Source organism: Symphalangus syndactylus, chromosome 16 (assembly GCF_028878055.3).
Source record: "Symphalangus syndactylus isolate Jambi chromosome 16, NHGRI_mSymSyn1-v2.1_pri, whole genome shotgun sequence".
Classification (NCBI taxonomy): Eukaryota; Metazoa; Chordata; class Mammalia; order Primates; family Hylobatidae; genus Symphalangus; species Symphalangus syndactylus.
The window spans coordinates 93207916-93230917 of record NC_072438.2 but is presented as its reverse complement, the minus strand read 5'-3'; the positions used below and the strand labels follow the sequence as shown (position 1 = coordinate 93230917).

The 23002-nt window shown below is 41.1% G+C and overlaps 1 protein-coding gene across 1 annotated transcript in view; it reads right to left on the bottom strand.

Moving 5' to 3' along the window:
- Positions 1–23002, bottom strand: part of SEMA5A (semaphorin 5A) — a 505802-nt gene that overhangs the window by 379784 nt on the left and 103016 nt on the right. The window contains exon 2 of the mRNA XM_055246035.2: positions 15542–15638. The gene's annotated coding sequence lies outside the window, so the exon portion shown is untranslated. The remainder of the gene's footprint in view (positions 1–15541; positions 15639–23002) is intronic.

Below are 23002 nucleotides of genomic sequence, written 5' to 3'. Positions count from 1 at the left end.
AGACTATTATTGGTATCACCAATAAAGAGGATGTTCAATTATGTTTCTAATTCCAAAAATCGTGCAAAAAAATTAATCTTAAAAAGTATAATGGAATCCACTTTTCTTTCACTGACTCCATCTGCAAGCCAGGATCAACTGTAAAATCATTTTATGAAGAAGCAATATTGCAGGGGACTTATTCTCTGGGTCTAACAGACTGCTTGCAAGCCAGCGTTAAAGGCCCTGAAGAGTTGATGCAAATTCCACCTTTATATTTTACTGCCCTCAGTGAGCTCAACATCATTCATTAAAGGATGTATTAGCTGATATCTTAACACCACCATGCAGCAGAGAAGGAGAATCACATAATTTTAAAATTCAGGCTGAGGGCCATTCTGGATGCAGAAGTTTGACTTCTGACCACCTGCTTCCCCACTAGACTTGTTCCAAATGGCTTTCTTGAGAGGTGATTCACAAGTGCTAAAAAATCACGAATTTTTAAAGTGAGATATTTTGGATTACTTGTAAACTACTTTCCATAATGGCATTTTACCAACGAAATGATCCACTGGATGAAAATGACTTATCCTTAGTTATCTGTTTTATTCCTGAGCTCATCTATTTTGACAAGTTCTTGATCATTGTGCATTACAAATTATGCACAGCCTTTTCACAAAGGCTTCACTATGGATTCTAGGAGCTCACAACCCACCGCTTCTCAACATACAGTCATATATTCTGCTTTACAGCAGAATACTTCTGCCTCAGGGAATCCTAATGGCCAAATCTTGTTTTCACTAACTGTGAGAAATGTGAGCCTTATGCTTTACATTAATAGGCCAAATGCATTTCTCTTTGATAGAAAATCAAACTTCTAAGCCACTGATAAAACCCTGGTGACATCCTGAGCTTCATAGGTTTCATCATCTTACAAAAGGTGTGAATAATGCAAGTGAGGTTAACAAAAATCCTTGCAGGGAATCACACATTGAGTGGCTCTCTGGCCTGCATCACTAGCTGCTGCATTTTATTAACAGCAGGTCAAACAGCCTGTCACCCAACACATCACAAATGTTCACAGAGATTCAATGAGTCAACAAATATGCCTACTGCAGCTCGAACTGACACTGAAGATATGAACTACATTGACAAAAATTCTCAGCAGGCCTCTCAAACACCAAACTTTTCCCTAGCCCAAGGTCTCTAGGGAAAAAATACAACAATTAAAAGTGCAGTGTGGAGTGAGAACACAGTACAGCAAATTTTTGATGTCAGAAAGTAGCAATTTGATAACTAAGAAAACTGGAAAAATCATGATAACCTATGCCTTACTTTGCCCAGCACCTCCCAAGACTCAACTGGAAAGAGCCTGGCTTTGAGAAGAATGAAACTGCTGATTGTGAGAAAAAAAAAAAAAAAAAAAAAAAAACGCAAAATAAATGCAGAAAGGAACTCACATCAAATATTTCATCGTTAAGAGTCTGACCTTATTTCCTATAGCCAGAATCGCATTTTACGATACAACAGTGGAGAATTTTGCTACTAAGATATTGAATGAAATCCCTCAAGAGGAGAATTACCTTTGAGATTTTCTGTCACTTTTAAGATCACTTCTGAAGTATCAAAGCACTACTATAGCAAACGAAATATTATGAGGAACTTTGCCACAGATGCTGATACCTTCCCCAAACATGTCTGAGGCATCTCCTAGGTCAGAGGCCCTGGATTTCAAACATACTGCCAATACATCAATGACCCCCCAAATACGCAGCTGTATTCCCAATCATTCCTCGATAGCGCACACTTGTGTATCTGTCTACTCTCTAGACCCGATGAGAAACGAAAGCCTTCAACTCAAAGTTAACATTGCCCTGGGAGAACTGTTGTTCTACACCTCCCCAGGGCTTCTCTGTCTCAGTAAGTGGTCCACCATCCACTCACTTACTGAGGTCCGAAACTTCCAATTCATTCTTAATTTATCTTCCCCTCTCTCCAATACCCAATCCATCAGAGCACCACAGACTCTACCTCTAAATATGTCAAGCCCATCCACTTCTCTCCTTCTACACTAACAACCCCGTAGTCTGTGCCACCATCACGCCAGACCCCATCACCTGTGAGAGCTTCAAGCTGGTCTTCCTGCTTCCCCTCTAGCTACCCTGGAATCCATTCTCCTGACCCAGTGGTGACCCTGATAATTTAAATGACAATTTGGAAACGTAAATAACTCATATCCCACCGCTGCTTCTCCAAAGGGTTCCCAATGCCCCTAATAGGCATAGAAGTTTCACGTCCCGGCTTACAAAGCCCTACGTGTGCTAACTCTTACCCACCTGTGTGGTCTCAATTCACACCACTGTCCCCTTCCCCACTACACACAAACCAATCCAAAGTCGTCCCCTATTCACTCTCTGTCGCATGAACCCATCTGAATTCTTTTTTTTGTTGTTTTTTTGAGACGGAGTCTCGCTTTTTCACCCAGGCTGGAGTGCAGTGGCTCGACCTTGGCTCACTGCAAGCTCCGCCTCCCGGGTTCACGCCATTCTCCTGCCTCAGCCTCTCCGAGTAGCTGGGACTACAGGCGCCCGCCACCACGCCCGGCTAAATTTTTTTTGTATTTTTAGTAGAGACGGGGTTTCATCGTGGTCTCGATCTCCTGACCTCGTGATCCGCCCCCCTTGGTCTCCCAAAGTGCTGGGATTACAAGCGTGAGCCACCACGCCCGGCCCCATCTGAATTCTTTGCATAGCACTTACCACTGGACAATACTTTTTTTATTTATTGTGAATGCAGTTATTGCTTATGGTCTAACTCTTTCACCAAAAATGTATGCTCCAGGAGAGCCAGGAGCCTGTCTGTCTTGCTTACGTGTATATCGCCAGTGCCTAAAACCGAGGCGCTCACACTGCATGTGTTCACACACACACACACACACACACACACAAATACCTAGGGAGGAGGGAGAATGCAAGTTATTTCTCATGGTCACTTTGACCGCAATTTTCAAGAAAAACAGTCAGTGTGTGACAGCAACAGTAGAAGCACGATTTCCAATCAGACATTAATTGAAACGACCACTAGCCCTTGGTGACCCCATGTACAGGAAGAGATCTTTCAGGGACACCATTTGTTTATACAGATGTCTGTCCTTGAGGGATTTTTGTTTGAGATCAACCACCAATCATGTATTTTCTGCAAGGAAATTACACAGTGAGGGTGGGTTCCAACCCTCAAAATATTTGCTAGCTCAGTGAAATAAAACCAAAATTCCATTTGGAGAAACCTATAGCTGCTTTACTTTGCATAAATTGTAAAAATAGGTGGGTTTTATTGTTTTATAATTCTTTTCTGTAATAGTCTACCAAGAGGGATCCCTTGGGGACCTTTGGAAAATAAAAGGGGTAAAACACATGCTGCATTAAGAAGTTATATATTATCCACTGGGCTCAGCCATGCAGGAGGCCTCAGCATGACCTTGGCAAGTTTCTTAACCTCACCACACTTTGTTCACTCACCTTTAAATGGGGATAATATTAGAACCTGCATGCTTGTTGAGAAGATGAAATGGCATGCATAAAGCAGTGTCTGGGACACAGGAAGTGCTCAGATAATGTAAGCATTATGAATTATCACCAACTTATTACCAGTGCTTCAAAAAATATTTCAGATTTAGAAATGTTGGAAAATCCACATTATTAAATTTGTATTGTCGGCTAGGCGCGGTGGCTCACGCCTGTAATCCCAGCACTTTGGGAGGCTGAGGCGGGCGGATCATGAGGTCAGGAGATCGAGACCACGGTGAAACCCCATCTCTACTAAAAATACAAAAAATTAGCCTGGCGCGGTGGCAGGAGCCTGTAAGCTACTCGGGAGGCTGAGGCAGGAGAATGGCGTGAATCCGGGAGGCAGAGCTTGCAGTGAGCCAAGATCACGCCACTGCACTCCAGCCTGGGCAACAGAGCGAGACTCCGTCTCAACAAATAAATAAATAAAATACAATAAAATAAAATACATTTGTATTGTCATTGCTACATTACAAAGAACTGTTTAATGACTTGCTCTGAGCATGTTCAAGTCCTCCTTTGGCTGCAAACACAGATGACTACCGCAGGCCCATGGAGGTGACGCAGGATTAGCTACACTCTATTCTTTCTACAGTTGGGGAACTGGCATGTGCCTGAGAAAAGACAAGAAAAGCTACTCCAAATCAATAAAGTCTTCACAAATCACGCACATGTGATTAGAAATGTTCGTTCTGGGTATATCTGATCATTTAGTAATTGCTCAAGAAAACAATAATAACTTTGTGCATGATCTGCCATAAAGATGAAACATAAGCAAGAAAATAATAGTCAAAGTTAGAAAACATACAAGACACTTAATATTATAATCAGAGAACTGAGTCACACTGTCATAATTCACCTTTTTATTGTTGCTAATATTATGATGTCCCAGAAGAAACTTCCAAGACATTTACACAGACCTTTTTAACACTTGGTTTATAAAATAATATTAAAAGAATATAGTCCAGTATATAAAACAGAAAGTTATTTTAAAAAATGAAATTGGCTAGGTGCAGTGGCTCATGCCTGTAATCCCAGCACTTTAGGAGGCTGAGGCGGGTGGATCATGAGGTCAGGAGTTCAAGACCTGCCTGGCTAACATGGTGAAAACCCAGCTCTATTAAAAATGTAAACATTACCCAGGCATGGTGGCAGGTGCCTATAATCCCAGCTACTCAGAAGGGTGAACCTAGGAGGCAGAGGTTGCAGTGAGCCGAGATCCCACCACTGCTCTCCAGCCTGGGTAACAGAGCAAGGCTCTGTCTCGGGGGGAAAAAAAATGAAATCAACTCCTAGAAAATACTGCAGCAGAATGATAAAGTAAACATATAACTACATATCAAGTTATGTCAAGAAGAAAGGAATTTCAGGAAAATACACAAAAATAATAGTGACTTGGAAGAAAAGAACAGACCTGTCTATCAAAGCATATGTTGGTTCTCTGGTGATGTTTCAGCCTGAGCACTAACATAGGAAACGTGCTGTCCTTCTGCTTTACTAACATTCTGCCTTCTTGGTTGGTGCATCCCTGTGCCAGGTTGATGAATACATCACATCTGCTGCTCACGGCTGGGAACAAAACCAGCAATAAGGCACAGTTATAGCTTCAGGGAGGTAAGGAAAGTGAGTGACTGTCCATACTCTGTGTGTGTGTGTATCCACAGTCACACATGTGTATGTAGCACCAAGTTAGTGAAAAGTTTTCATTTAAAAGGTGCTACCTAGGTTGTGGTTTTCCTCTAGTAGGTGGATCCTTGAGCAGCCTACCCCTAATTTGCCACAAATTCATAATTAAGTTACATAGCTGGGTGTTAGTATACTGTTTTACATATAGATTTCAGAGATTTTAACCCTGCCCTAGTGCACCTAATGCAGTAGGGGTTCATCCAATTATAAGGCTATCTCTACCTGTCTCTATATCTATTTATCTATCTCTATATAATTTACATACATGCACTTATATAGGTAGATATTCTATCTTTCTGTTTATTCAACTCTACGTGTGTGTTTGTGTGTGTGTGTATATATATATATATATATATTCAACTCTACATGTGTGTGTTTGTGTGTGTGTGTATATATATATATATATATATATTCAACTCTATCTATCTATCTATCCATCCATCCATCCAATTGACCCAGAATTGTGGTCACAGCAAGGCAGATACTCTTAAACATTAGTGCTGTCCTCTGGACATGTACATCCAGATAACTATGTTACAGGAAATACAATTTCAGTCTTCTGAGCTTGGATCACCCCACAACCTGACAGTCATGCTGTGCTGCGCTATTTTTATGTTTAATATGTACTCCTTGAAGATGATACTATGAAATTCCACTGTAACACTGATAGTATTCAAATGCTCACTTTAAGAAAGGTTAGATGCCAGGAAGGAAGTGACATTGAATCCTACAGTGCAGGAAAGCAGCTACACTGGTTTCAGTCTTGGTGCTATTTGAATACCTCACCTTCCTTTTCTGTTCTCTTCTACATCTCATAGATAACCATTAATAAGAAATGGACTTAGAAGGATCTCACAGTCTTTCCCATCTTTGGCACACTGTTAGTGATGTTCAGTTATACTGGAAAACAGCAAAGATGATTTGAGAAAGCAGTAAACTGAATGGCCCCAGCTGGACAATATGGGGACAGTCTATAATGGCTACAGCAAATATGATTATTTAATTACTGTAAAATTATGCAATAAACTTCTTAAATTAAATATAGCACAATCAGAAGGCTAGAGCAGCACATTTTATCACACTCTCAAGGACCATTAGAGAAGTTATATTTTACAAAATTTCCATCTGAATCACTTCATTATATAACATACGTATTCAGTGCTTATTATGTGCCAGAGTGTTAAGTATTGGGAAGACGGATGCAATAATCAAGCCAAGGACTTCACAGTGTGAAAAGGAAGGACTATATGTATTTACAAAATACTACAATGAATCCTACTTTAAATTGCCATTGCAGGGATGTGCACAGGAGTGTGGGGACACAGAGGGGGCATGACTTAATTCATCTGGCCATGGAGAAGGAAGAGAAAGGTTCATGAAAAATGAGACAGATTAGCTGAGAACTGGTGAACAAGAAAATATCGACCCACAGAACGATGTGGGGGAAATTATGCCAAATGCATGAATCTCTGATTGGGGATGGGGAGGAAGAATCCCATTCCTCTTCTCTTAGCCAAGCTCATAGCCTTCCAGCTCTGTGTCCAAATTAGCAATAGGGTATTATTCACGCAATTCAGAAAGTCCCAGAAAAATCCATCCATCAATCCATCAACTCAACAAATAATTATTGACATCTTACTACATCTTAGTCCCTTACCTTGCCTAGGAATGGAGCAGTGAGTGAACAAAATAAGCAAAATCCCTGGCAGAGTAGAGCTTACCTGAGAAGGCGGGGGCAGAAGTTATGTAAAATTGATAAAATATCTCATGTATCAGACAGTGCTAGGTTCTTTGGAAGAAAAGCAATAAAGCAGAGAAGGAAAACAGAGAATAGCAGGGAGACTTTCCATTTTAATCATTTGATCAGGAATATCTCCTGAGAAGGTAAGAGTTGAATAAACTTGAAGTAGGCCAAGGAGCGATCTTCAGGGATCTTCGGGTAAAGAGTGCTGCAGGCACAGAAAGGAGTCAGAATGAAAACACTGAGCAAGGAATGTGGCTACTCTGTTCCAGGGAGAGGAAGGAGGCCAGTGAAGCTGAAGCTGGTGCTTGGGAGAAAAAGATAGAGAAGAGAGAGGATGAGGACAAAGAAGGGACACGTGGTGCCTGGCGGGCCAAGTGAGGAAGCTGGCTTTCCATCTGAATAAGGCAGCAGCTGCTGGAGGATTCTGAGCAGAGAGGCTGTCTGGTCATTGCGTGGAGAAAAGACCACAGAGGCCCAAGAGCAGAAGCAGCGAGACGGCCAGAAGACCTGAGCACTCACGGGGACCAAGTTGCTGGGAGCTTAGCTGAGGCAGGGAGCAGTGAAGGTGCTGACAAGTGGTAAGATATTGCATAGATGTTGAACAAAAAACCAATGGCAATAAGATTTGTTGACAGCTGGGATATGGGGTGACAGAGAAAGAGAATAATCAAGTATTATTCCAACTGTTTCAGCCTGAGCAAGTGGAAGACTGGACTTCCCATTAATAAAATGAGGAACTCTACAGAAGGACATGGCTACGGCTGGTGGGGAGAAAAGAGCTCAGTTTGGACATGGTTAATTTGAAGACATAAATTAGACATCCAGTTGTGAGGTTAAATAGGAAGTTGAGTATGTAAATAATTCTGGAGCTTAGGGATAGGTTTTGGCTGAAGATAGACATGTGGGAGTAATTAGTGTGCAAATGATACTAAAGCCATGAGACTGGAAGAGATTGCTAAACGGTGAGAATGGTGGGAAAAGAGACAAGGTACAGACACTGAACCTTATGGGACTCCAGTGCTTGGATGGCAGGGAGATGACCATTTGAGGCTAACATGCAAAGCCCAGAGATATGAGGTCAGGCCAGGGAAATGCAGCATCCTAAAGCCAAGTAGAGAAAGTATGTGAAGGAGGTGGGAGGGGTTGATGGTATAAAAGCTGCTAACTGTTAAGTACGATGATGACTGAGCCTCGACTGCTGGATGTAGCAACATGGTGGTGATGGGTGATCTTGACTAGGCAGTGCTGAAGGAATGACTGAGGGATCAGACTGGGCTCAAAAGGAAATAAAAAGGCAGAAATGGAGGACAACAAGTACAGGCACATACTTTAAACAAAGTTTTTTTTCTTTTTTTTAGCAAAGAGGAGATAAATGTATTATAACTAAAGAGAAAATTAGAGGCCACAGGTCAAATTTTCTTAAGATGATAGATGTTTCCATTCCTATTGGAAAAAAAATAAACAGCATAGAGGGAAAAATAAAAGCTGATTATGTAGAAAAGAAAGGAAATAACTGCTTAAGTACTGTAGGAGCAAAGGAATGGGATATAGTTTGGCCAAACTAGGGTTAAGAGTTTCCATCAGAATTAATCAGTGTCCACTAGCTGGGATATTGTGATTGGCCCACTTGGGTAGGTACCTCACCTTCAAAACATCACGGTAGTAACGAGGTGGCCTGCAATGGAGAAAAGAGGAACAGTTCTCAAAAAGCATGTGGCCCCTGAGCTATGATAAGGGTACCCCAATTTATATATACTAAAAAAAATCTGAGCTACAGTAAACAACTTAGATCAACCCACTGAATTCCTCAGCACTGGAAATGTAAGTGCACTATTCTTAGATACTGTTACATGAAAATGTGGTGGTGTTTACTTCCCAGAATCTCCCAACCAACTTCCCAACCTTTGCTTTTTCTGCTTTGGTTTAACCAATAGTGGTTACTGCTCAGGCTTTAAACAAAAACAAATGAAGCAAAATGACTCTGATTTCTTTGTGGCCTCGGAGGCTCAAAAAGACACAAACACACACGAAACCCCCATTAGCTTTCCTAGATGAAGCATGAACTGATTAGGTTTGCAGCCCTGCAGCTATAGAGGCCTCTCCAATACTCTAATCTGGAAACCACAGGGCAGGAAAATCCCCAAAGTCCCATGAAATCCAAAGATCCAAACATGGGGTCATTTCTATGCCCTCAGGAAAGTTCTGCCAAAACAAAGATCTTACACACAGTGTAATTGAGAGGGCAGTATCCTTACGTGCACATGTAAATCTTCAAATCCAAGCAATTAACCCCACACACATCTGCCCCTCTAATGGGTGTCTGAGAATAAACAGCACATGTCAATCCCTCCCAGCCTCACTCAATCACGAAACTAAGAAAAGAAAATGAATTCTGAACTTCACCACACAGCTGTGATTCACAAATATTTACAGTAGCCATAAAGCTGGTGACCTTCAGGAAGATAACACACTTGGCAGACATTCACCTAAACAAAAGAGGGGAAAAGGCCTAAATCTCAAACAGCAGAGAACAGAGAGGCAAGATTTCCCAAGTTCCATAATGGGGAATTTCAGTGCATTCTAATGGAGATAATGGAAGCTGACAATTCTGTCAGTGAACTTTGGTAAGCGGAGTGAAATGCTTGTGACAAAACAGATCGGCTCTGCACGGACCTTTCTGGATGGCCTCACAGAGATTTTGCATCAGGCTGACTACACAATCAGATGGGACTCAGGAGTGGTGTCTACAGCCCTGTATTTCTGACATTACTAAGAATGGCAGGCTAAACCTTTATCCCAAATTACAACCACTCAGCATGTTTAAGCAAGTGTGTACCTTGTATCAACAATATACATAGAGATGCCCTGAAAATATCACAAAATTCCTATCAGGAAAGTGGCACCAAAAGAAACACTGTCAGCAACTCAGCAGGCACTTTTTTTTCATATTTAGTCTCTTTGTCTAGCTTAAACCCCTCATTACCTATTATCACACCCAAACCTATGTCTTCTCACTTTCCTTATTTTATAGCCAAGAAATCCAACAAAACCAAGAAAAGTAAAGACTGAGAGCTGAGTCTTGGTCCGATCTGTCCACAGTCAGGTGCTTATCAATCTCAAAAAGCAAGATCTAGATTCAATCTTTTGGAACTCCTGCCCTTAACATTATTGTATGCACATCACAACAAATTAATATTTTACATCAGTGCTCGAGACTGCACAAACGAGGACATCTTACTTGTGATTTGACCAGCCTTAACTTGGTCTTTGATACCCACCATATGTGATTTGACCAGCCTTAACTTGGTCTTCGATACCCACCATGTAACATTTAATGCAAACACCTTAAGTTAGGTACAAGAATGAGCCAAGAAGCAAAGAACTGTGATCAGGATTTAATCATGGTTAATGTAATGGGTTAAGTTCTATAAAATTTTTAAAAAATGAAACATAGTTGTTAAAATATAGGCATAGGCTGTATAAAATCTTAAAATAGAAAATTACCTTCTCCCTAACAAAGAAGAATGAATAAAAGAATGAGAAAATTTAAATTGTCTGGTTCTAAACTAGGGCTCTATTTGTAGAAAGGAGAAATGCGTATCTGGGACTTTCTCCACTTGTACAAATACTGTTATCATCCGAACATCCACAATAAATTAAAATTGGGGATCGATTTTTTTCATTAAGGACAAAGAAAGGCAGAATAAAACATTGAGAAGATTTTAAAAAGCAAAACTATATTTTAAATATCTGTTCCTGAATTAAACAGTTAAATATTTTTAATAAGATCAGAAGAAAGTAAAGAATTTTTTTGTTCCTTTTTTTTACTATTCCCATTTTATAGATGAAAATGTTTTGTTTAATTCCTAAGCACTGATTAAAATCATTATCAAGAAAAAATCTGACATCATTAAAATAAACTTATTTAAATTTAAAAGGATAAAGCAAACAAGCAAATGAAATAGGGGAAAAAACAGTGACAATAATGAGTTAATATTCTTAATAATTAAGTCTTAAAATCTGAGAACAATGTAGAGTCTCTATAGCTAAACAGTTATAAAATCTGGACAAATAATTCTCACACACGTTTGTTTGTCTCTGTCTCTCTCTCTCCCCTCCCCCTTCCCTCCCTCCTTCCTTCCTCCTTTCTCTCTCTCTCACCTCTTTCAGAGTAATGGCTAATTGTCGCTTGAAAACAAATTAGCAAAGTGACACAATGAGTAAACAGTAAAACATATAAAAAAAGAATATTATCAAATTGACCAAAACAATTAATAATAATACTCAAAGTTTTTGAGTAATGATACTCAAATTTGTTTTAGCAAAATAAATTCTCTGGCATATAAATGAAGTATAAATATCTACAATACTTCTATAAAGCCAACTGGCAGGTTTTTAAGACTCGCTGGGTTTTATGTAGTAAATCAACTATAGCTCTTCTGAGCTAATGAATTAACCCTCAATTAAAAGAAAGGATTACAATAACAATTGCTATTGTTTTTGAAGCATGTACTTCATGCACCAAATACAGTGACCTGCACAAAGTGAGAAAGTAGGATTGGAACGCAGGTGTATGAAATCTTCCATCACCCTTTTCATGTTCATTTCAGCATGGTCTATGACTTTTGTGAACCGGAAGCAACATATGTTCCGCAAAACAGAGCAGGAAATGACATTACAGTGACTTTACATGATAGAATATTACATATACGTTAAAATAAGGTTTTTTTTTTCAATTTGCAATAATATGAGAAAGTATGTAGATGCAAAAAAGCAGTATGCAGAATTTTATGTCTAGTATTAACTCTTTAAACTGCTTATCAAAAATATTCCATAAAAGACTACATTAAATGCTGTCTGTGATTGTCCTCGATAGAGGCATTATAGTTGAATTTTCCTCTTCTTTTATATATTTTCAGTAATGAGCATTCACCACATTAATGCACTTTAAAAATTTTTTTAATTGTAAAAATAATAATACTCCTGAAAATCTTACTGACCACATGGATGATAAAGTGCAAACACCTGTACTCCGGAGATAATCTCTGTTTAGAGTTTGATATATATTAATATATATTCTAGGAGACTTTATAATACACATGAACTTGTGCATAGAGATTGTGTGAGTCTGTGTTTATTTTTAAAACGAATGGGATTATATTAAAGATATTATTCTGCAATTTGCTTTTTCAGTTAATAAGGAATCAAGGATAGTTTTCCATTACTTTTATGGTCAGAATTTTATTTTTTATATCATTGCTATTAAGGTGAAGCACACTTTGCCATGGCACATGGAATAAGTACCGGGGCCAGTGGCTCCTTGACAAAGGCATGTCTCCAAAACTTCCACTGTATTACCAGGCTCTTGAGTTTGCTGCAATTATAGATTTCTAAGAATGCATGAATGAATGAGTACAATAGTTCCTTGCTTAAATTGCTTAAAGAAACACAAATTAATTGGCCTTTCAATTTTCCTTGCCCATCTTTGTAAATGGTATAGTAGAGTCAAATATGCCTTTAAGTATCAGAAGTATCCTTTTGTAATAAAAAAGTAAAATTTAAAAAAATCATACCACAATTTATTTATGTGGCAAAGGGTATTGCCATGTTATTTCATGATTTAACTATGTCAATCCTGTTCAAACTCCATCTTTGCTCATAATAAAAGAGGGATATTCAAGACCAGAACATTCCTGCTCAACATAATTATCAGACAGCCCAAGATAATTGCATGTTTACCCTAATATATATAAAAGGCAGCGGCCGGGCGCGGTGGCTCACGCTTGTAATCCCAGCACTTTGGGAGGCCGAGGCGGGCGGATCACGAGGTCAGGAGATCGAGACCACGGTGAAACCCCGTCTCTACTAAAAATACAAAAAAATTAGCCGGGCGTAGTGGCGGGCGCCTGTAGTCCCAGCTACTCGGAGAGGCTGAGGCAGGAGAATGGCGTGAACCCGGGAGGCGGAGCTTGCAGTGAGCCGAGAGGGCGCCACTGCACTCCAGCCTGGGCGACAGAGCGAGACTCCGTCTCAAAAAAAAAAAAAAAAAAAAAAAGGCAGCATGTATAAGGGTGCAAACTAACAGTGTCACATTTAGAAACGATATAAAAACCAAAGTAGGAAATACCACCTAAACTTATTTCATAAATGAGTTATATATACCAGCTTAACAAAATATCAAGAAAATAATATTTATCAGGCCCTAATTCGAGCAAAGCTGTAATTTAGGTGGGACTTAGACTAATACATTTGTGGCATATAGACTATGTCAAACAATAGAACATCAAGTGTCCTTATTCTAAGGGGTAAGGTTTGCAGTTACAATAGACTTCATTAAAATTTGCTTATAATTAAAATCCAAGCATCCAAGATAAATTGCATTGCGGGACTAATACCTACTGTCCACTGAAACACTCTCATTCATTATACTATGAGGTCTTCAGCAGTGTAAGGATCATGTTAATCATAGCTCAGAAAGCTGCTTAGCCTGGAGGCCAAATCCAGCCTGCCACCTGTCTTTGTAATAAAGTTTTATTGTAACACAGCCATGCCCATTCACTCACATACCTATGACTGCTTTCATACTGCAACGGCAGAGTGATGCAACAGAGACTCTATGGCCCGTAAGCGCTAAAATGTTTTCTCACGCTTTTTAGAAAACGTTCGCCAATTCTCAATTTAGATTACTGTTTGAAAAACTGATTTCTTAATATTTGTTCTGAGCTTCTCTGTACGGGTCTGAGTAATTCCAGTAAGGAATAAAAAATAATGTATAACTGTTCTTATTCTAGGGAGGCATTGTTAGTGCTAAAAAGGCAGCTTTGTGTAAAGGTTAAGAAGATAGAATCAAATCCCACCTCTGCCTCTGACTCACTGCAATTCTCAGGCAGATTACTTAAGCTCTCTGTGCCTCAATTTCCTCATCTTTAAAACAGTGACCCAAGAATACGATCCTGAAAGGGTTGTTATGAGAATTGAAAACATCTCACTTAGCACAGGGCCTGGCACACAATGAGGACTTACATTAGCTAATAACTCTTCCTGTCATATATCATGATGACCACTGACCATCCAAAGCAAGCCAACATAGGCTCCATGTGGTCGTTCTTCCAGCTCTCAGGTGCTGTGGTTCTCCATGGGGGAGGGAACGGGAGGTTCCGGTTAAGACACTATGTGAACCTGAATCTACGTGGGCTGGAGAAAGATACAAAATGCAGACCTCCATTTCTTCTTCTGCAAAATGTAAGGACGACATAGGAGAACCTCTCGTCTCAGCTGAGCGCATCTACACATCTATACAGAGGGCCCAGCTCTAAGACCCATTTAGCCTCCTTCCTCATAGAAGAAGCCAGGGACTGGGAACTCATAATCCAAGAGCAGGAATGGTCACCAATTATTCAGAAAATCTCTGGATTATCTAAAATCAGCGAAGTGTTTTGTGAATGGGGAAAAAATATAAGCCTGTCCACAATGAGATGGTAATTTAGTTAGGGAGAAAAATAAATAAGTTAATAAACAATGGTAGTGTCTTTGCAGTGACTAGTATATGGAATGAAATTGTCACTTTCTGTCACTTTACTTGTTCCTCCCCTACACCACTAGTCCTCTATCCCCCTTCACCCCTTCCTCTCTTCTAGTCTTCCCAGAAGGTAGCAACACCTAGGTCTAAAGTGCTTAAGAAAGGCTCCTGTGAAGCCAGCATTTCTGAGCCAGCCTTTGGAAGATCCAAACAAGCACGACTGGTGGTGGGAACAGATCATTGTGAAGAGGGGGGTCAGTCCCTACACTGTCCCAGGGCCACAGGAAGGAGGAAATTGTGTGGAGGCCTGACCGGGAAGATCCCTGGGAGTATCATGAGAGGTTTAGGGCTTACCTAGCAGGTGCAGGGGACTGCAGAAGGTCCCAGGACAGGAAATGAGATGACAGTGGTATGCACTGCAAATAAGTGGGGGGCAGAGCACAGAGGTAACTGCAGGAGACAAAACTGAAACCCAGTAGGCAGTCACACTGGGGCGCAGAAGACGCTAAGAAGCATCTAAGCCGTTTCACGTCTTCAGGTTCCTGCGTGATGTAGCGGTGGCATACGCCCACAATTGTTTTACTTGAAAGATTTCTCTATCTGAAAGCTTGCTCATTAACTCTCTTTTTTTTTTTTTTCTTTTCTTCTTTTCTTCTTTTTTTTCTCTGAGATGAAGTCTTGCTCTGTCGCCCAGGCTGGAGTGCAGTGGTACAATCTCAGCTCACTGCAAACTCTGCCTCCTGGGTTCAAGCGATTCTCATGCCTCAGCCTCCCAAGTAGCTGGGATTATAGGCATGCACCACCATGCCAGACTAATTTTTGTATTTTTAGTAGGGTTGGAATTTCATCATGTTGGCCAGGCTGGAACTCCTGACCTCAGATGATCGGCCTGCCTCGGCCTCCCAAAATGTTGGGATTACAAGTGTGAGCCACCACGCCCAGCCTACTCTCATTTTTAATAACAGAAGTAAAGCTCACAAGCTGTCAAAATATTTCAATCTGTAATTTTTTTGGTTTCTTCACTTCCCATTTAGATGTCTCACTTACCAAGGAGAGAGAGGATGGAGGCCGCGTTTCCTCAGTCATGAATCACACTGACTCCACAGCCACGTGGGCACTCCAGCCCAAGTCTCACACACCAACACTTCAAAAAAGAAAATAGAGAGATCCTGTCAACCCATTTTAAAAGACGATGTGGTCATTGGTCATGAGTTCTATGAAGTTCCATGAAAGCCCTGAACAATCAGAGCAAGCTGCTTTGGCCACATAGGAATAGACGGTGGCGCAGGCGAGCTTGGCCTCACAATCGTGCTACCCTACTTCAGGATCATGTGCACTAATGGTTTCTTTTTCTTCAGAAAAGGAGAAATAAACATTTAAATGCTGTTAACAGATGAAATAACTCTCATGAAACATCCAAAAGAACCATTATTTCAAAATTATCTTAAGCAGTCTGAAATTATCTGAAGCAGTCTGAAAATGAAATTAAGATTTATTATATGAATTTATCCATTCCATGATGACTCATTCCATTTTTGGGAACACATGGTACCTTATACAATGCATTTCAAAGACAGGAGATAAAGGCAGTAGCACAAGCTCTGCTAGAAATTTGAGTTTGTATTTTTATTTATATATTAATTTATTAGGTGCACAATTATGAGGCTTTATAGGAAAAAGAATGATACATTGTGAAAAACAAGCCACTTTACCAAAATCAAGTAAAGCTGTCCAATCTTGTCATTCAGTTTAATATACAAAAATCCTGAAGATTTGATATTGTCATTGGATGGAAAGATGACCACAAACCGCTAGCCTCCCTAGAAACATACATGCCAGGAGCTGAAAATATAGGTGACTTTCCATCTATGATGCATAGGAGAAACGTGTTCATCACCAGTGAAGGACGCCTGTGACTTCAAATACTGCATTTCAGGGCTCATGCTTTTTTCTGTTCTCTTCATTCATCTGGTTTCTCTCTACACTTCCCAGGTGGCAGCTTCTGGCTGCTATAAATGTGAAACACCCTGACATTCTTCCTCCCCACCCTGACGAAGGGAAAATGGGAGAAAGAACTTCCCAGAACATTCTGGCTGTCCCTCTAGGCAGTGATTCCCACACGGTCAGCTTCAGTCATGATCCAAGGCCATCTGCCTGCAGAAAATGAACTGAATGACAGCAGCTGGAAATTTATAAAATTTTATACCTGCTGAAGTGCCATTTCGGAAGCCCTAGGGTTCAGAGGCCAGGGAACAGGACAAGGTGTCACTGCCTCTCGGTGAGTCTCCCTTCCTCCAGGACGGGCCTTTGGTATATTCATGGGAAGCAAGGGGGTGACCCAGGGCAACACACTGGGACATGCCTGCCTGAGATGCCTCAGCAGCCCAGGCACCCTCACATTGTGCAGCACGGCCAACCCTCCAGTCCCAGCAGAGTCCTCGAAAGTCCGCAACATCATCCTTTGGACAGGACAAGGTGCAGATGCAAATCCTTGAAGCCAAAAGAGGAGCCAGGGAAGCACACTCAGTCTCAGAAATATTCCTCAGAGTGGCCAATTTCTTTTTCATGAAATCACTAATATCACCTTTGGGTGTGGCAACAAAATATGTTAGTTGAAACTTCTTTATTAAATGGCATGTTTGAATACACAAGCTTCCTCTCTCCAGTCCTAAAATCTGTTTTACAACAATTATTACTAAAATGTCCTTGTAGTTGTTTAGATCTGAGTTGAAATTTAAGTAATAAAGTTTGACAGATCCTCTGGTTACTGCCATGAATAGCTGGCAATTTCTGTAAGTTCCCATGTCTCAGAACTATATTAAAAACAGGGCTAATAGGTCTCCTGCCTCCCCTAGTGAGGTCACAAATGAGCTGATGTGACCCCTCAGCTGGACAGCAAAACCACACCTGCAGAATATGGGTCAGTCTCTTAAATGACAGAGAGACTGGGGCCAAAAAGAACATTGTAAGAATTCACAACCAGAGAGCAAATACTGCAGGAAGAAGACGTCCCTGCCGAATCCAGCATGGACAGCCCACAGCCTGGACTGCCAGACTGTCCTGGTCCAACCAACAGACTCCAAAACCCAGCCCCTTCCTTGTGGAAAAGCAATACCCACAGGACAGAGCTCTCTTGGCTTGGGGGAAAACACAGCTTCCTACAGAATTTGATGTCTAAACAGGAAATCAGTTCCAGCAGCAGGATTCAAGGGTGTCCACCCGAAAGGGTTGTTACTGTGCCTGTGTTTACATAAATGGTGAAAAAGATATTTTACCAGCCTGGTGCTTGTTGGCCAAGTGAGCAGTATTGGGACTTTCTACTGAGGGTCAGCCCTTGTCTGGGGAAGACAGGGTGTTCACCAAGACACCCATGTGTGCCTGGGAGCATGCACTCAGGAGCAGAAACAACAGTGACAAAGCAGAGGCCTTGAGTTGGAGCCAAGCTAGAGGAACAGACCACGATTCTTGCAGGTCCAGAAGCAGAGCCCTCGTGTCCTCTCCCAGCAAGGTCATAAATTAGCCAATGCATTAATCATAAATCACTGACATATTTTCTAGAAAACTGAGAAGAAAGTCAAAAGGTAAAGAAACTACAAAGCCCCAGAGGCTCACTCCAGACTGGAAGTTGGAAAATTTTTAAGCGACAATTAACTACCCATTTAATAAGAAACTGCTTATTTTTTATAAACATAGAAATTTCTCTATTTGACTCAATTCCATATTATTCTTATTCTTTTCTCTTTTAGCTTATCATTAACCTTGGTACAAACAACCTCTGAAATACTCTGAGTCATAATTTTCAGAGTTCTGCCTCTTAAAAAATGCCACCATGAACATATATGTGCAGAACTATCTTGACAACACTTTTGATTTACAAACAGTAACTCTTTCCCAGGAATTTTGCCCCGTGGCCACCTACGCTCTTCAAATTGTCTCTAAATGGAACTACATGAAGAAGATTTAATATCAATTATAACTTACTAAGTGCTCATCAGCACATGACTTTCTGCTAAAATATGCAACCTTTTCCCTGCCCAACTTACTCAGAATGAGGTAAGATGTAGACTTAAACATTATTTTGGAGACCAAAGGTGAGCTGAGTGGTAGCCTTTATCCTGCAGATACATGACAGAAATTAACATTCCAGGCCAGTCTTATGAGCTGAATTTATAAACCGTACAACAGTAAGATTACACTGGAAATAAAAATGGACAAGACCACCTGGCATCAGAAAGTTTAGTGGAGTGACGAAAAGAAACCCTAAAAGATACAGGTTCAAGAAACCTAAGAACTGTTGAGCCGGCATTTCCCAAAGGCAAGAATTAGACCAGTGGCCATGGCATTTAATTGACAGGCCTCTCATCATCAGTCCCTCAGTTAATCACCATGCACAGTACAGCCCCATGGCCACACATGGTGGATGCTTAGAAGAAAAAACAAGAACCTATTACACTCTCAGGAGCTCTCTATACGATTTTTCTGCTATGTAGTTCAGTACATACTATGAATTGGAGGAAAGAGAAGTTACTTATGGGCAGAAGAGCCAAGGAAAAGATTTCTGAAAACGGGAAATGTGATGTGGGCTCTGAGGGATGAGGAGGAGATAAGGAGGATATTAAAAGAGATGGTGAAGTAAGTTTTACTGGGTGCATTGCAGGTGAAACAAACAGTAGATGAGAGAGGAACAGCTAAAAACCATCAGGTATAAGAGAAGAACCATTTAGGCCAGCACCATGGTGAATGAAAGCATGAGTTCCTGGTACCACCCCTGGAGTTGGGTGGAAACCCCACCACAGAGCCCACCAAGGTAAGAGTTTGCAGGAGTGCAAACTGAACGAGATAGGTGAAAAAAAGCAATTCCACAAAGGTAAAAATCTGGACTGCAAAGCCATGAGAATCACAGACAGAAAGCTGGCCTCATGCTCAAGTCCCTGGAGGAAGACAAGGAAGTAAACAGGAGGGTGGATTCCAGGTGGGAGGCCAAGGAGCAGGGAGGGTGGCATCAGGAGGGTGTGGAGGCAGCCAGCATCAGCTAGCAGGAGCATGTGCCACGATGACTACCTGCAAGATCACTCACATGCAAGGGCATGGAGAGCTCAAAAGAGCCACTTCAGACAGCTAACAGTGGGAAAAGTAGATGACACACAGATTGTAGGGAATGTTAACATGAGAAAGAAATGAGACTTCATCCAAAGGAAGGCAGAGTCACTGAAGGTTCAGTGGGATGTCAGGATGAGCAAACTTTGGGAGGGTGAATATGGCAGCTCTGCAGAGGTTGCACAAGACAAGAAGGGGAGAAACTGGGGTAAAAAGCTGCCACCAGAGAACTACAGGTATGAGGAGAATTGCAGTGAAGGATGAACCTGGCCCTTGCCAAGCAAAGGACTTGCCCTTGCCAAGTTCCTGGGAAGTCACCTCTAAGACCTTAGAATGTCCTGCCTGATGAGAGACTTTGTTTTGGGGGGGCTTTAGGCCACACAGATAGTCTAGGCTAACTATGTGGTTAATGGCTGAGGGCTTGGGCCTCCCTGGATTAGTCTGGCCATGTCTATGTGGTCAATTCTCAAAAAAAACTCAGGACACCGAGGCTCAGGTGAAGTCGCCTGATTGGCAACACCCCATGGTATGTTGTCATACATCCTTGTGGGGGAAGAAGCACTGTCCATGTGTCTTCATTGGAAAGAGACCATCAGAAGCTCATGGGCAGCCTCTCCTGGACTCCAGCTATGCACCTTTTCCACAGCTGGAGTGTAAAGGGTACTGCTGTACCCTTTGACTGAGATCAACCATAATCACTAATACAACAGGTTTTATACATTCCTAGAGTTCTTCAAGCAAATCATTGATCCTGAGGGTGGCCATGAGCCACATGGCAAACACAGTCAGGGGACCCCACGAGTCCCACTAAGTGTGCAGCTTGGGCCCTAAACATCAACACTTAAAACCCAGGCACAACAAATGGCATATCGCATTGGAATTATTCACAAAGAAAATATATTCCACATTCCCAGAAATATATTAACTATCTAAAATAGATTTTAAAATATGCTAAATAGACAAAACGTCACAGTCCATTTTTGCAAAGAATCACTTATATAGAAACATCAGTCTATATAAGTGTACTTACTGAGGAATGAATGTTCTTGACTTTAGGGCAATAACCTAAATGATGAAAATCAGAATTTTCTCAGTAGGAATGAAAATACAAAATGAGTAAAGGACATTATTTTTGGAAGTGCCTTCATCCAGTGCCAACTGGTTTGATTGACAGGAACTATGTGGAGGACCCAGCACTCAGATGTGGGCTGTGGGATAATGAAACGCCATTCACTCTGGTTATATGCACTACAACTCTTTCTGTCACTGTCCCTAGCCTGGGTGTCCAGGCTTCCATGAGGTCACCTCTGACAGCCTCTGTCACTTGTTCCACATAGGTGGTCTCCACACAAATGTGCTTGGATAAATCAACAATGGACATTTAGGATAATAATGTCCCTTGAAAGAATGGCGATCTCTGTGGCTGGGGGTCCTTGGAAACCCCAGCCACTCAAGAAAACAAAGAGTGGGTGACAGGAACAGAGAACAAGGCTTTGAGGCAAAAGTAATAGGGAAGAAAGCAGAGAGAGGGGAGGGGGAAGGAAGAGCAAGAGAAAAGGAAGAGGGGGAAGAAAAATACACTAGAAGCAGCTACAGGGATAACAGGATGTCCTGAAATGGTGCAGCCTACTGAAAAATATGATATAATCTATCATTATAAAATGGACCTTTATTGTTTCCTTCAACTTTTGTTAAAATAAATTTTATGGAAAACTGAGGTTTACAACATGATGTAATGCGTGACATATACATAGTAAAATGGTTACTATAGTGAAGCAAATTAACGTATTTATCATCTCACATAGTCACATTTTTTTGAGGTGAGAGCAGCTAAAATCTACTTATTTCACAGAAGTTCTAAATACCATATATGGTTCTCACGCCTGCATTAGTATCTTTGAAGGATACAAATAACAGCAATGTCAGCTTCAGGCACAAGGGAGGAGGGCCAGTTCCTGGCCATTCCCTTCCACTGGCAGAACGTCTGCTGCCAGCTACCACCACATTCCTGAGCAAATATTCCAGCATTCAAGGAAGCAATTTGAAAAGGAAAAGCAAAATGCACGAAAGCTTGAGGTGATGAACAAATTGTAGGATGAAGGCAGCAGCCAGCCCCAACCACTCTTACCATGGTCCAAGGAGCAGCCGCATACCCCACCCCTTCTCTCCTCTACCGGCCAGCACTGGCTGGGGTCAGAGGCTGGTCCATGGAGCAAGTACATAGAGACTCCCAAATATGAGATTGCTGGCCACTTTACATTCAAGACAGGGTCAGGACTCAAATGAAAAATGGTATAATTTTTAAAGATAGATCTCTGGATTTGTTCAGTATCACCACTTAAATTTTTTTTTAATTTTTTTTTTATTTCCATAGGTTATTGGGGAAAAGGTGGTGTTTGGTTACATGAGTAAGTTCTTTTGTGGTGATTTGTAAGACCTTGGTGCACCCATTACCCAAGCAGTATACACCGCAACCTATTTGTAGTCTTTTGTCCCTCACCCCCTTTCCACCCTTTCCCCTGAGTCCCCAAAGGTCATTGTGTAATTCTTACGCCTTTTCATCCTCATAACTTAGCTCCTACTTATGAATAAGAACATACAATGTTTGGTTTTCCATTCCTGCATTACTCCACTTAGAATAATAGACTCTAATCTCATCCAGGTCCCTGTGAATGCCATTAATTCATTCTTTTTTATGGCTGAGTAGTATTCCATTGTATAGATATACCACAGTTTCTTTATTCACTTGTTCATTAGTGGACATTTCGGTTGGTTCCACATTTTTGCAATTGCGAACTGTGCTCCTATAAACACGCATGTGCAAGTATCTTTTTCATATAATGACTTATATTCCTTTGGGTAGATACCCAGTAGTTGCACCACCTAAATTTTGAACAGTATTTGATGTTGTGATGTCTAAATGCTGAGAGCAGAGTTAGAAAGAGATGGGATATAGTGGGCCCAGCTCTTGAAGGTTTTTCTTTCTTAAGGATGTTCCTTTGCTCTTGGTTTGCCCGCACCGGCCTGAATACAGAATCTGTGCAGGACCCCAGCCAAGCTGTGCACAGACAAACAGGTTCTGAATGAAGTGGTGTCTCTAGCAGGGACAGCATTGATGCAAACACCCGTGGCTTACACATTAGAGACCTTACATAAAATGTGGGACAAAACAATTGTACAGAGAAAGAAAACACACACACATATTTATAATCAGATCGTTATAGATATCCAATAATATTGCATTCCAATAAGCAAATAAATGGCCTTACTTTCCACATCAGCTTGAACCTCCAATCAGAGACTTTTTCCTGCATCCCAGTTTAGCATGCTGGATGTTGTGCTGAATGATGTACATAACACCACAATGACTTGGGAGGTCTCTGCCCTCAAGGAATTCAGCCTTTGGAATCA